General features: G+C 38.9%; 1 protein-coding gene across 6 annotated transcripts in view; it reads right to left on the reverse strand.

Annotated features, from left to right (window-relative positions):
• Positions 1-6646: 6646 nt before the first annotated feature.
• The window catches only part of LOC124544809 (non-structural maintenance of chromosomes element 1 homolog), a 44059-nt gene continuing 34842 nt past the window's right edge, over positions 6647-15863 (reverse strand). The window contains exons 6-7 of one of the 6 annotated variants that reach the window (XR_006967566.1): positions 11473-11810; positions 6647-9133 (exon numbers count right to left, since the gene is read on the reverse strand). The gene's annotated coding sequence lies outside the window, so the exon portion shown is untranslated. Of the gene's footprint in view, positions 11811-15863 lie in introns of all 6 variants that reach the window. The other 5 variants (XR_006967565.1, XM_047123498.1, XM_047123499.1 and 2 more) reach the window with 5 other exon arrangements.

Here is a 15863-nt window from a genome sequence, read left to right on the forward strand (position 1 = left end):
AGAGGATGCGATGTCATACTGATACGTGGGTTCATATTACCAAACTATTTGTAAATTTGACTTGATATTACGATCACTGAAATAACAAAACATACCCTCTCTGCCTAATCTGTTCTTGGACACTGTAGGAAGTATTCCAGTCAGTCATGATGAAAGGTAAAGTGCGAATAAACAGTCACTGAAAATAATAATCAGAGTCAAATATTACATAATGGACATAATTTATGTTTTTTGCATAATGTAATTTTGTACAATACATCCTTTTTGTGGCACAAATTTATATTGCCCAAGTGGAACAAGTATGCTGCTTCTGTTAAGTCAGCAATGTCCGTCATTTCTGTCCTAATTGTCACTGCCTTTAGTGTGCACTGTGGCATTGTCCCTACTGAACGAAAATAGGTTTTTTGACCAGTCTCATTTAGGACTGAACCTAACCGGATTTTTATTTCCTCAGATAGAGATAAAGAACTCAGCAGAGCACTTTAGACACACTTACTATGCAGGGTCATTTCAGAATATCTCCCTTCTTTGATTTTTGATAATTTACAAACTCGGATAGATAACAAACTGATTTTATCTTTATTTCATTAAAGTCACAACAGACAAATAGCAGAGCAAAAATATATTTTTTTCCCAGCAATTACAAGCTACTGTTCACTGATAAAAACACTGTGAAACATCAATGGAACAAATTAGTTTTTAACAAACATTTCTGCAGTGTTTATGGCATTTAACATTTATGTTGCTAGTCTCATAATCAATATCTGCTAATTTTACATCAGCTTCAAATATGTGTCTGCTCACCATGTTCAGGTCGTACGAGTGAATTTCTGTTCCTCCTGAATTGTTCTGTGTACCACTTTAGATGTTCAGAGTGACTAAAAAGTCCATTAACGTTTGAAAATGCACTAATTCTTGGAATAATGTAGGTAGAGAGGTAAAACTTGACTTACACATGCAACAAATGGCACTGGACAGCAAGATGACAGTGGTGACATCAAGTTGTGAATAAAATGAGCTGTAGTGAGAGAGGGAGTCTGATGCACCAGCAATTGCGGCATATTGACCCTTATATTAGTGAAGCTTTACTGTCAGAATGGAGAATTTGCAACTGCAGCTTTATGATCCTATCGCCAGACAAAGGGTATCCATATCGGTAAATATCCTGTGACAAGTGTCACTGTAAAGACAATGATAATGATGTTCAAAGCTACAGGCTGTTTAGGTGCTCGGCCCCATAGTGGACGACATGATATAAATAAATGCTGCTGCTGCTCAGACAGTTTAGGAGGAAATGGAGACTTTAGTGGGTTCCTTTCTGCATGGTGAAGTCAGCGCTCGTTAAGTTGTATGTCACACCAGCATTCTGCACACTATTGTTTGGAAAGCACTAAGGTGTACCCTCCAATGCTACTGTACAACATCCAGCATCATCATGAACTGTCTGCAACCAGTTTTGAGACACAAAGTGCATTTGTGGCGTGTGCACTTCAAAAAATGGGGGAAGGTGAGGATTGGTTGTCTGTGTTATGGACCAATGAAGCCCATTTCACTCTGTTGGTCTCTCAACACTGACAGATGCAGTATTGGGCTACCGAAACTTCTGCATCTGGGCAAGTAGTAACTCCTTGGAAACATCACTAAATACCTTATTTATCACACTTTTTGAGTAATCATCATCAGATAAAATATCCTTAGGAAAACTCATACAGGTGAGCAGTACAAGAAAATGTATTCTCTTATGTGCAATAGCTGTTGTACATGTTTGAAAAAGATATTATTTTGAGAACCGCATGCCAGAATGGTCATTGAAACTCCTTTGCATGATGAAGTCTTCACAGTGCAGTGTGGATTTACCATATCAGTCGTGATTGGACCCTTTTCCATGGAGGAAACGGGGCCTGCTTCTTTAAAAACTGCCAGTGTTACAGGTGCGAGGTATGCCCATATGTTACAGAATCACATCATCCCCAGTGTGGCTCATAAACAGCTGGTGGAAGGTACAACTTTTATGCAGTATGGCACTCCACCCATATTGCTACACATGTGAAAGATATCTTGTGCACATTTGTTTGGTCAGGATAATGCACTCAGCCGCAATTTCTGTCATCCTTAGCCTACTGGGTCCTCAGACCTCAATCCATGTGATTTTTGGTTGTGGGGTTACCTGAACTCACAAGTCTACCGATCTCATTAGAGATGCTAAAAGACAAAATCTGACGGCAATTTCTCACCATACCTACTGATTGAACATGATGTCAGAGCTCATCAGTCCCCTTCCTTTTCTGTGCAGACATGGTGCCAGCTCCTTCCAGCGACTTATCAAGGCCTCACTGCTTCCATGCCACGATGCATCACAACTATTATCCATGCCAAAGGTGGACATATTGGCTATTAGTTAGATGGTCATAACATTCTGGCTGATTGGTGTATACCTTACGCAGTAGATACCAAGATATCCACATTCAACAAATTTATTTCAAACTAATTTCATATGTCTGTCGACTGTCAGTAATAGCTGTTCTTTCAGACATGAAAGTAACTATTCTTCGTAAACCTACATGTGGACAAAATTCTTCGCAAGGCATGGCAAAGAAATCTGCCATAATGAGTCCACTACAAAGAATTGTGGCAATGAGTCAACAATGCATCACAGTGCATACTAAACTTCATGAGAGAAGTGCTTTAACATGAGCTAAACATGTAGATCACATGTGTTTTTTTTTCTTTTATTTGTGCAACCTGAGGCAGCCTCCAATACATATTGAATCACTCATATAACATAAAAACCCACAATTTGCATACAGTATTTGCATTGTTTGTAAATATACATGATCCAGTCACATCCATGTGATCACTGCCCATGTTCAATGTCAATGTGAAATAAGCATTGACGGATCACAGGCGGACACGAGCAGTGTAGGATATATAGAGCGCCTAGGGGTCGTGGGAAACAGTGCAGTCGTTGTCGTAATGCAGAAACGAAAAGATTTATCTGACATTCAAAAGGGCATAATTGGCTTTTGAGCCAAGGGCTGAGGTATTTCCAAAATTGCTAAGTTTGTGAACTGTTCGTGTGCTGCTGTGGTTAAAGTGCTCCATACATGGAAAAACAGTGCTATCGAAAACCAGAGTCAAGGCAACTGTGGAGCTTCATGGGCTGTTGATGACAGGGGGGGATTTGTATGGGGAAATAGATGTGCAACTGTTGAGTAACTGTCTGCCCAGATGAACAACGGGACTATCATGAGTGTTTCCTCAATGACCGATCAGCAAATGTTGCCGCGTATGGGCCTCTGCAGCAGGTGCCTGGTTCATACATCCACGCAGACTGCAGTTGATAGGTGATGAAGGCTGGAATTTGCGCCACCAGTACTGCAACTGGACATCCACTGAGTGGTGACAGGTGGCCTTTTCACATGAATCACGTTTTATGTTCCATCGGGCAGATGGGCGTTGGCATGTTACGTCCGAAAGCAAACACCCTGTAATTCAATGAATCAACCCAAGTATGCATCTATCCTTGGGGACGCAGGACAATGCAATGCACATATTTCACAGAACTCATGCATTGTTAGAACAGCACCAGGACAAATTTAGGGTCCTCTCCTGGCCACCAAACTCTCCAGATTTAAATCCAATCAAAAATCTGAGAGACCACCTTGATTGATCTGTTTGTGCCATTGAGCCTCAACTTAGAAACCTTACCACTGGAGTCAGCAAAGATCCATATCCCTGTCAGTATCTTCGAGAACTTCATGGAATCCCTTCACGCACGTCTCACAGTTGTTTGAGTTTTTCAGGCTTTTGACAGATGGTCACATAAATGTGACTGGACAATGTATTACTTACATTATGATGTGCTCCCATCATTGCCATGAGATCTCACTCCAAACACCAGTTCAATATGGAACACACAACATTCTTGTCTCCAGACAACTTTCCTGGTGTGCACTGCTTACATTGCGTAATTTATATTAAAGAAATGTTATTGGTAAGCTTGATTTCTCCCAGTATCATATAAAGAATTCCAAAAATATAGAGCGTACAGTTCATTGTTGATAGCCATCTGAACTGGTCACTGTTGTTGCAATTGAGAATGGAGAAAATCAAGTTTCTTGCTGTTGGGTTGGACTGCCACACAAATCAACACAGAGCCTGATGAAGTTCATGTGAACCCAGCAACTCTGCATCATCACTATAGACCATTTACTTTTGGATTAATGAACTGAAATTGGACAAGCACAATATCGTGCACGGAGAATTGGCTATGAAGAAACTGCGGGTGAGGTGGGTGCATCCAGCACAACATTTCAGCACGATGTCTGGCAATGTACAATCAAAATCTGCACGACATTTTGCACTGATTTGTGACTGTTGAATAAACATGGATCCAACGTTACACACTAGAGTCAAAATGGCAGTCAAAACACTGGACAAAGGCTGATGAAAGTGCATCAAAAAAGGAAAGACCAATATGTCAGGTGATAAAGTTATGACCACTTTTTTTTTTTTTTTTTTAATTCCTGACGAATAATCCACCTAGATTAATTGGAAAAAGGCAGAATCATAATTGGACCCTATTATGCTTCATTGTCAGACCGTCTGGAACTTGCGTTGGTTGAAAGAAGACCAAGGTTGCCACACAAACAAGTGCTCTTTCACCAAGATAATGCACCATCCCACACATCAGACATAACATAGGTGAAAGTGCATGAACTGGACTTCAAATTGGTTCTTCATACAGCATGTTCACCAGATGACTAAGCCACATGTAAAAAGGTCGACACAACATTTGAAATTTTGTTCTCGATTTTAATCATTAGAACACCCATCATGAAAAACCCCACTTTCATGTTATTACTGTTTGTGGTATGATATTCTTCCAATTAAAGGTAGTATCATTCTAACTTTGTTATAATACATAGCATACATTTTAGTTCACATAAGTGAAGGCTTACCATATGTCTGGGATTAGCTCAGATAATCCTGGTTTTTTAGTGCTGTCCGGGGATACCAAAATGTCCCACGTTTGAGAGTTTTATGACTGGTGAAAATTTTTTTTATTTTAAATTTTAGAGCTATTTGTTGAACAACGCACTTTTAAACATTCTCTTTCCGAGTCTCTCTCAACATACCTTGGAGCAAGTGCTAACGTCAGTGGAGAGGCTTAACTACCAATTCTGCCACAATTTTTCACTTAAGGAATTTGACGACAAAATGGGTAATGTGTTTGTATTGTTTTCATGCATGAAGTACTAATCTAACAGCAGAAGTAAATGAAATACGCATCTGATAAATTACCAGCTCAAATAAGCCAGCTTCATCTGGTTCACTAAGAACCACATATCAGAGTGCTGTGTTTTGCAACTGCGGTCAGTGTTTTAAACAGGTATCTGTTGGAGGTTGGTAGTTGGCGATGGGGGGAACAGGCAATGGAGTGAGGTTAAATGGAAGAGGAAGTGGGGAAAGCAGGCTGGGAGGGGGTGGTAGGGATGTCAAGAGTTTAAGAATTATAGAATGTATAACTGTTCGATTCTCATTGAAACACCGGTAGTGTAGAACAATAGGTGCGTAAAATGCAAATAGCATAAATATTGAATTTATGAAATAGAGTGTGGGGGAGAGTGGGCAATGGAAAGGGAGGGGGGAGAGTGGCAGAGTGCTATGGGTTTAACAAGAGATAGTCTTATATTAAAACTGCAAGAAGTCAGTAATGCAAAAAACCTTGTTATGATACCAGAGTGGATGTAGTGTTGTTCTTAATATGTATGTTGTTGTATTCTGTTGTATATATCAAGTGGTGCGCTTTGTGTGTACACATGTAGTTCATTAAATGGTATGATTTGTAGGCACGTATACATATACATATAGTTACTCATCAAACGACGCCACACGTGCTAAGGTGACAACACAACTTATCAGGGGCAAATTACACAGTCTTTTTTTAAGGAAATATTATTTGACAGTTTAATACCCACAATATGAAACACATAAAGAGCAGTGTGTAGCCTGTATGTTAACAAAACATCTCAGATCCTTTTTGCATTGCAATTTCATTGAATACTGCTTTAATGTCACGGGTTGTGGTGGAAAAATTTTATAGTGTGGCATGTTTGTCAATGATCATTTGGAGTAAGTTAATTTCTGTGAATTTATGTAGCTGGGATAAAAGATAGCTGTTATGTGGCAACCACAAGAATTTAATGAAAACTGCTATTAATATTTGGAAATAAATTAAAATGCAAACTTTCAAAGTTATTTCTGTAGCTCTGTGCTGCTTAATATTGGCAATATTCAAATAAAATGTTGTGGCTGTGCAAACGGCGCTGTATTGCACTTTCTGATACTCTGAAAAAATAAGTTATTAGTTTCCTAACATGTAGGGGTGCTAAAGATACATAAAGGTTTCAAGAGTAAATAAATACGTATATTTTACCAAAATGCAACATAAGTACACTTAACAATGTCTCTCACATCTATCCTCATCAAAAAACATGACCACCACAGAAAGTAATTACATCAAATTACTTGGCTGTTTCACAGTCATTAACATTTTAAACATGGAACGAAGGATAATGTACATAATAAATCAATGTCATTCTTAAATACAATTAAGTTGAATGATAACTTTTTTTTTTTTTTCTTCAAGAATCATGAAATCATTGCACCGTAATTCCGTATGGAAAAATGTTGTTCTCCACAGGACAACCAGTACAAGGCGTAAAACTGTAAAAGGAGAATAAAATAGTAGATTATAAAATTGGAAATAAAGTAGCAAAAACTAAATTAGTATCTGTAGTTATTCTAAGTGTGATACTCTGAAAGTTCAATGTGATAAGTTCTTACTCAGAAAGTGTAAAAATAAAACTGTGTATTGTTTTCATTAAAATATTAAAAGTATAGGCCTAGAACAATGGACACACAAATAGTGAAAGATATAAAGGTCGTAAAATTACCAAAATGGGATTATGTTGAGTATCTAGAATTGCATTTAGTGCCATTAAACATTGTCAATTTTAAAAAGCATGGAAACCGATTAAAAAAAAAACATTAAATTATAAAAGCGAAACAGCATGCAGCAACTAATGTTATAGGGGACAGGGTGTGACAGTTACGGTTACCTGCATTTCCTTCTGTTTGGTGACACTGTATGGCGCACACTGTTGCAGTATGTACGGAAGCCAGTCAGCACTTGTACACCCACCTACTGCTAGGGGGTTGGTGTGTGAGCCGTTAATAAAATCATTCAACTGATTTAATGTGTTGCCAGGCTCTTGTAGATGGGGTGAAAAAATCTCAATCCCTTAGGTTCATTGTGCAGTACTTTCAAGTGCGTATTGATAGTTCCAATGGCATGCCTCCATGTTAGAAGATGCTCAGCAAATGCTGTTTTATTACAATGAATTGAAGTGTGCTCTTTGATCCATATTTCAAACGTGCTGCCTGTTTGACCTGTGTAAGGTTTTTTAGAGATTCCACATTTTAATTTACATACACCTGCTGCTGTGAATTTTGAGGCTTTTTCTATTCACATGCTACCTCAGGGTGAAGTGAATAATGTCATTAGTTTTAAACCCTATATGCAAATTGGTATTACGAAATTCTCCAGCAGTAACATCTGAAACCTGTCCTTTATAATTCACAGCCATGTACACTACTTCCTTGTCTCCCTGTTCACCTGTTAGCGTGCTGCCATTGATTTTATGCTGTTGTTGTCTGTTAATTTTATGAACCTCTCTGGTCATTTAGGTAATCCCATTTATACAGAAAAATTTCTTTCAATTTCGTTAGCATAACCTTTTCTCAAAACGGGATTAGTGAAGTGGCTAGAGATCCTACAAAAAAGTTCCAGGCATAACTAATGGGCAAAGTTCGAAAATCAAATTTTCTGTTTTCTGATGGGCAAAAAGCGATGTATAATCATAAGCCCATGAATGCCAGACGCACATGTGCAGGTTAAGCTTCATAATAAAAAAAGTAAAAAGTCCTCATGCCGTGATAAATGCAGTGCTAGTACAAAGATTGAAAATGCTATACACTTTCATGAGCAGTATAGTTTGCGGACAAAGTCATACCACCTGTTTCCATCTTTTTATCCCTAGATATGGTGAATTTGTATATTAACATGCCTGTTTGCAAGCCATTAGAAATAGTTAAGAACAACCGTGAATTAATGGAGCTTCGAGAACTGATGTTTTCCTATTTTAGGTTTAAAGGTAATATATTCCACAAACCCGGGAGGGCCAGCCATGGGAAATTCCCTCATCGGCATTATGACTGAGATTTACCTTAATCATTTAGAAAACTAATTTTTCACTAAGAACCCTGCAACAGCCAGTAAAGTTGTCTGCTATTACCGCTACGTTGATGATGCTATTTTGTAGGTTAAAGGAGATCAAAGCGATTTTAATGACATAGTGGAGAGAATGAGTGCCATTCACCCAAAAATTAGATTTACAGAAAATAAAGAAGCCATCAACTATTTCGACATTACGGTTATAAGTAAGGTGGGTAAACACCGTTTTAGCGTGTACAGAAAACTGACCTGTGCAGACATTATCACTAAGTCCTGGCACCCTGAAAGGATGAAGATGGCATATTTTCAATCCAAGATTAATAGGTTATTAAAACTGCCACTAAGCAAGCACGAGAGGAATAAGAAATCACTGTTATAAAGCACGTTGCAGAGAGCAATGGTTACACGGTCTCAACAGTAACTTAAGTTATTACAGAAAATTAAAAAACAACAATAGCGTGAGATCAATAGTAGCAAGCTAACAGGTGAACAGCAATACAAGAAAATAACACATATGCCCTTGAGTTACAAACGACAGGTATCAGATTGTTGACTTCCATAACTCATTTGCCACTGTAAGAACCATCTAGTGGCAGTTTGAAAACTGGGCAGGCCAGACTGTCAGGTGTAATCTGCTCCTTTTTGGGAAACATTCTAACTGTGTGCTCGGAAGTGGACTTTCCAGATCATCTGTTCATGCAAGTAAGCTGGTCGGCTGCTGTAAGTGGCTAGCTGGTGACCCGGGGACTGCAGCAATCAGACGTATGTCTTGTCCAGCCAAGGGCCGCAGTTCATGGGCACATTGTCCAGTTGTTAGATATTGCTGAATAGCACCTGTAAAGTAATACAGAATTATTGTGAGAGGAAAAAAGGGGAAAACAGTGAGTCCTCTTGCACTACATGCTCAAAACAAATGTACTAACGCAGGACCAGAGGCTTGAAAGTGAATTGCGCGCACAGATGTTATTGCTAGACAATTTTACAATACCAATTTGCATATGGGATTTAAAACTAATGACATTACTCTCTTCAGCCTGAGTATCATATGAATAGAAACGCCTCAAAATTCATGGAAGCAGGTATATATAAACTAAAGTGTAGAAACTGTCGAAACATTTACGTACGTCAAACAGGCAGGACGTGTGTGTGAAATATGCATCAAAGAGCACACTTCTGTTCACAGTAATACAACAGCGTTTGGTGAGCATCTTCTAACATCGAAGCATGCTGTTGGAACTATTGATATGCACTTGAAAGTGCAATGAACATAAGGGACCACCTTCTAACAATGTTGGAAGCAATCGAGATTTTTACACACTATTTGCAAAAGCCTGGCAACACATTAAATCAGTCGAATGATTTTATTAACGGCTCACACACTGTCCCAGAAGCAGGCGGGTGTGCAAGTGCAGACTGACTTCCGTACGTAATGCAAAACTGCGCGCCATACAATACTGCCAAGCAAATGCAGGTAACCATAACTGTCACACCCTGTCAGGGCTTAGTTGCTGTATGCAGTTTCACTTTTATAATTTATTGTTTTATATTTTTTACTGCTTTATACATTATCTGCTTTTTAAAATTGACAATATTTAATGACACTTCATGCAACTCTAGGTACTCAACATAATCCCACTTCTGTAATTTTACTGTTTCACTATTTATATGTCAATTGTTCTAGGCATTTACTTTTAGTATTTTAGTGAAAAAGAATTATAGTTTTATCTTTATGCTTTCAGAGTAAGAACTTATGACCTTGTGCTTTCAAAGTATCACAGTTTGAAAATAGCTTCAGATATTAATTCAGTTTTCACTACTCAATTTCCACTTTTATAATCTACTATTTTATTCTCTTTGTACAGTTTTACATACCCCATCTAGTACCTTAACAGAAGGTTTTTTTTTTATGTTATCGACTTTTTGCAGTTTCAGTATAAAACTCACTCTTATTAAACCCATGTGATGCTAGGTATGCTCCCTTTGGTAAAAACTGTGCTAGAAATAAATATAAATGATGCTATTCACACTCATCTGATATTATGTTCAATAGTGTGACATACTGAGAGTTATTGTGTGTGTTACACGAGGGATCTCCAAAATACGGTCTAAAGGTTGCATCTGGTACAAGCTTGAACGAAGCCTTTTAAAATAGTGTGAGAGTCTTCCTGGCTTGTTTAATTCAATTGTAATTTCAAGTTTTCTTTCTTCTGAATGCATGTGAAATATGTCTATTCAAGCTAAAAAGAGGAAATTGAATGTAGGTGTCCTATCTTCAGTACAACGTGGCCATGAAATATTTTGTTATAGAGAAAGCCAACAAATTAATTAGTGTTGTTTGTAATGAATTTATTGCTGTTCTTATGGAATACAATAGTCAGTGCCACTATGAAAAAATGCATGATGCACATTTCGATAGCAGTGCATTTTAATTACAGCTAGAGAGGTGTTTTCTTTACAGAACCAAATGATGTAAAGCTACTCTTTTAGCAAATACAGTGACATGTTGAATTGAAGAAATTGTCTGTAATTTATCCAAACAGTTACAAGAAAAGACATAAGTTTGCTTGGTACCCAACAGACCTGGATGAATCACAGACATCTCTGTTGTCACTCAATTGAGGTATTAACACAGACTTCGAAGTTACTGAAGAACCAGCAAATCTTATTTCCTTGCAGGGTACAGATGGGTGCAGGGGATTGTGTGCCAAATATACAGGTCTCATTGGAACACCACACTACATTCAGTGTGAAGCCAGTGGTGTATCAAACCCTGGAAAACACACTGCACTATTGATCGGGATGCACTTTGGGCAAAATCAGTGGGTGTGTCTTGTGTGAAGAATACTGTTGTAATTTTGGTTTTTAATTTCATTCGATGTCATAGACTCGCTACCGCCATCAATTCAAGCCTTTCCTTCAAGAGGTAGAATCTTTGTCAAGTATTCTCTCATATCACATGGCAGTGAGATGGTTAATGTGTGGTAAAATTTTGCAAAGCTTCCTTTCTTTGAGAACAAAGATGAAATATTTCTGAATGAGAAAAACAATTTTGAATGAAATGAATCAAACTTCAAGAGGAGGACAATATTATTTTTTGTCTTTACAAGCATGTTAAAGATTTTAATCAAAACAAATACTTTCTGAACACAATATCACACAGAAACATTCCTCACATTTTGCCAACTCCCAGTCATCAAATCGTGAACATGTTTAAAGTTCTCCATTTTTGTTCACAAGGTAATTTCTTGGTGATCTGAAGGAGATCTCTTCCAGGTTCTTGTATTTAGACGCTTATTCCAATGAGATCGAGATTTTCCAGAACCCCTTTTCTTGCAAAGTGGAAGATGTCCAGGCACACTGCAAATGGAAATCATTGACCTGCGAGGTGATTATTCCGTGAAGGACCAGTTTAAAGAAGAAACTGTGTTGAGTTTTACAAGTTTCTTCCAGAAGGAAACTACCCCAAGATCAAAGATTTTGCACAAGATTTGTTGTCTGCATTTGACACTACCTATAAGTGGGAACAAACATTTTATTTAGTGAAATTTAGAAAATCTAAACACAAAAACAACAAACATTTATGAAATAGTTTACTCATACAGCAGATTAAGTTAAGAGCCACATTTTCAGAAAATTATGGGTTCCAAAGCTAAAATTCTAAATTTCATTCCTTTCACTAAGTGTGCAGAGGAGAGAGTTGTGCCAGGAGGATACTGCAGTGAAAAACACAAGTTTTTTGGTCAGTACTTCAGTCTAATGACTTGATAATAGAATCGCATGCATGAGTAAGTACTAAAGACTGCCAGAAGCAATTTCCGTCATGTTATGCAGTTTTTGTAGTTATTGTATACGAGATCGTGTTTTGTGCAGCATTTGTAAATATTTCGAGTTCTACACATTTAAGCTATGTATAATAAAAGGAAAGTCTGTAAAGTTTGGCAGTGGCTTCAGAAAATAAAGGAAACAAAAATTACAAACAAAATACCTCTACTAGTCTTCAAAGTAAGTAGTTGTCAACGGCACATAGTTGTTCATCTTCCACACTTTCCAAAAAAGTGGTCTGACAAAATCCAAGATTAAGACAATGTTGATTGCCTTTTTTGACAGCATGGGCTTGATCCATCATGAATATTTATCCAGGGAGATGGAGGAGATAATGAACGGCACGCCATTAACTGTCACTTGGTCTCCAGATCGATTTGGTAGCACTAGGTCCCATGACCTGTAATGACATGAATGTCCAACAAGGCATGACCACACGTGCTTTGAGCAATTCCACAAGAATCGTTTGCTGACAGTTTACTATATTTTTACAGCTGATGTCAAAAGTGTGCTACTACTAGTAGTGATTACTTTGAAGGACACTAAAGGTGTTTTGTTTGTAACTCTTGTTTCCTTTATTTTCTGAGAACTCTGACCAAATCTTTTCGGCACACCTTGTATATTAAAGCTATTTGGAATATATTGTTAATTCTTCAGTTAGAGAATCTTAATGCAAGCAAAAATTAGTTACACAAAGTATGGATGGATAATCCATAAATCTGAGTTTTGCTAATGTTTCAACAATTTCATCTGCCTTGAAAAATGAAAATGTCTGTTGTTTCCAACTGCTTCCATTTAAAATGTATTTTACTTGTAACTGGTTTTTGATAATACTTTTGTCTAATTTGACTTGACATGCTGATTATTAGTGCGCAGTAGAGTAATAATGTAACTTAGAGGTGATTAACAACAGATTGGGAAGATTTTCTGAGCTGCATAGCTTTTAAATTTCAACAGAATATTTGTTTCTAAGTACATGGCCTTGTTGTACATTGGAACATGTTTTCACATTTGGATAACCCTTAATTTTCCAGAGTAATTTTTGTAATTTCAAGAAAAAAACTGCAGCACACAAAAAGTCAATTGGGCTGGATAGAGGCGAAAATCTGAATTAAGGGTTCCAACATACATCACTCTCCTCTACTAAAGATTTATAAAGTGTACCTGAGGTTTTCACTTAAAATTGTGTTTCTGTCAAACAACAATAAATTTCGTTGTTATTTCCTTCTTGGATTTCTAAGAACAGTGTGTTGTTATCTGGTGCCTAATAGGATTCAAAACTTGATGTGTGGCCCTCGTGCTCTGGTAATTTCGAGACCCATGTTAGACTGTGCTTAAAGTTTGTGAAAGTCCAGTCCTTCATTAATTTGCAACACAGCTGGACAGTAATTTTGTTGTCTTTACACCCCCCCTCCCCCCAATAAGAAAGACCAAATAACATTTTTATGGGAATTGGGTTGTACTCTCACAGACGTCTAACAGTAACTGCTGTAGGATATCTGTTAGTAACTATATTTACTTCTCACTATTGGCAGACCCATCAATAAAACAAGGACCAACAATGTGATTCACGAAAGCCTGCACCCCAAGTTGACACACTGAGGGGGTTGGTTATCCACTTCTCTCAGCCAATGTGGCTTTACAGCTGACCTGTAGTGCGCATTGTGAAGATTCTTGTGCCTGTGGTTTGTAAATGATGCTTCATTTGTAAACAAAATCTGGTGCAGCTGTAACTGATTTTAAAAGCTATTTCCGTGAAACTGTTGAAGTGAAATGTGGGAAATATAAAATGTGTTTGACTGTAGTATTCACAAAATACTCCCCTGGTTGATCTGACTAGCACATTCTAGCTGCCTTGTAGCAAGATGTGTATTGTAAGTAACCGCTGCTAAAACTTTTGTTTGATTGCGTTCAGATGTTCTGTTTTTTCCAGTGGTGTATTTTATTCTTTATAGTACCAGTTTTTGAATGTTACTTATATGTTTGCAAAGACAGATTGTGAGGGCTTGGCACAATCAGGATATATTTTGGTATATAAATGGACAACTTGTTCTAAGAATTTGGTGACATTTCCCATAAATAAAAGCCTAATCCTCTTTTTTGACAACCCCATGAAACTCTGAATAACTTCATGAGCTAGTTTTCTGATACCTACAACAGCAGAACACATACTGATGGATTTCAAGTGCACAGATAAAACACAAGAACTATACTTATGTAAGGTATAGTAGCCAGATGTTTGTGGGATCTCTTCTCCTGATTGTGTGACAATGTTTTTTGGTGCTGTTACCTTGCAACTATTTGAAAAATTTTTGCACAGTAACTGAAGTCCTCTATGAAGGCTATTTCCAATGCCACAGAAAAAACTGTACAGTCCCACCTTAAAAAAATCATAATTCAGCTGCTATAAATATTAAAAATTGCTTGAATGTCTGAAAATTTGCCACACTGTCTCAACTCAATTTGGTGAAAATCTCGTCTCAACATATTTACTCGTTCTGCAAATGTTTGGAGTGGCCTGTCTTTGCTGCCCTCACTCTGTAGTGAGTAATGTGGTAGTACTGCAGTCCAACGATAGTGCTTTAGTATTTGGCTTTCCTTAATTCTTTTGCTGCTACAGACATGCTCCTTGCATTCTGGTGGCTGTGCTGAGACTGGGCACTTCTGCCAATATGAAATACTTTTCATCCGATTTTTCAAAAACTACACTCCTGGAAATTGAAATAAGAACACCGTGAATTCATTGTCCCAGGAAGGGGAAACTTTATTGACACATTCCTGGGGTCAGATACATCACATGATCACACTGACATAACCACAGGCACATAGACACAGGCAACAGAGCATGCACAATGTCGGCACTAGTACAGTGTATATCCACCTTTCGCAGCAATGCAGGCTGCTATTCTCCCATGGAGACGGTCGTAGAGATGCCGGATGTAGTCCTGTGGAACGGCTTGCCATGCCATTTCCACCTGGCGCCTCAGTTGGACCAGCGTTCGTGCTGGACGTGCAGACCGCGTGAGACGACGCTTCATCCAGTCCCAAACATGCTCAATGGGGAACAGATCCGGAGATCTTGCTGGCCAGGGTAGTTGACTTACACCTTCTAGAGCACGTTGGGTGGCACGGGATACATGCGGACGTGCATTGTCCTGTTGGAACAGCACGTTCCCTTGCCGGTCTAGGAATGGTAGAACGCTGGGTTCGATGACGGTTTGGATGTACCGTGCACTATTCAGTGTCCCCTCGACGATCACCAGTGGTGTACGGCCAGTGTAGGAGATCGCTCCCCACACCATGATGCCGGGTGTTGGCCCTGTGTGCCTCGGTCGTATGCAGTCCTGATTGTGGCGCTCACCTGCACGGTGCCAAACACGCATACGACCATCATTGGCACCAAGGCAGAAGCGACTCTCATCGCTGAAGACGACACGTCTCCATTCGTCCCTCCATTCACGCCTGTCGCGACACCACTGGAGGCGGGCTGCACGATGTTGGGGCGTGAGCGGAAGACGGCCTAACGGTGTGCGGGACCGTAGCCCAGCTTCATGGAGACGGTTGCGAATGGTCCTCGCCGATACCCCAGGAGCAACAGTGTCCCTAATTTGCTGGGAAGTGGCGGTGCGGTCCCCTACGGCACTGCGTAGGATCCTACGGTCTTGGCGTGCATCCGTGCGTCGCTGCGGTCCGGTCCCAGGTCGACGGGCACGTGCACCTTCCGCCGACCACTGGCGACAAC

The sequence above is a fragment of the Schistocerca americana genome, chromosome 8 (assembly GCF_021461395.2).
Source record: "Schistocerca americana isolate TAMUIC-IGC-003095 chromosome 8, iqSchAmer2.1, whole genome shotgun sequence".
In the NCBI taxonomy this organism is placed as follows: Eukaryota; Metazoa; Arthropoda; class Insecta; order Orthoptera; family Acrididae; genus Schistocerca; species Schistocerca americana.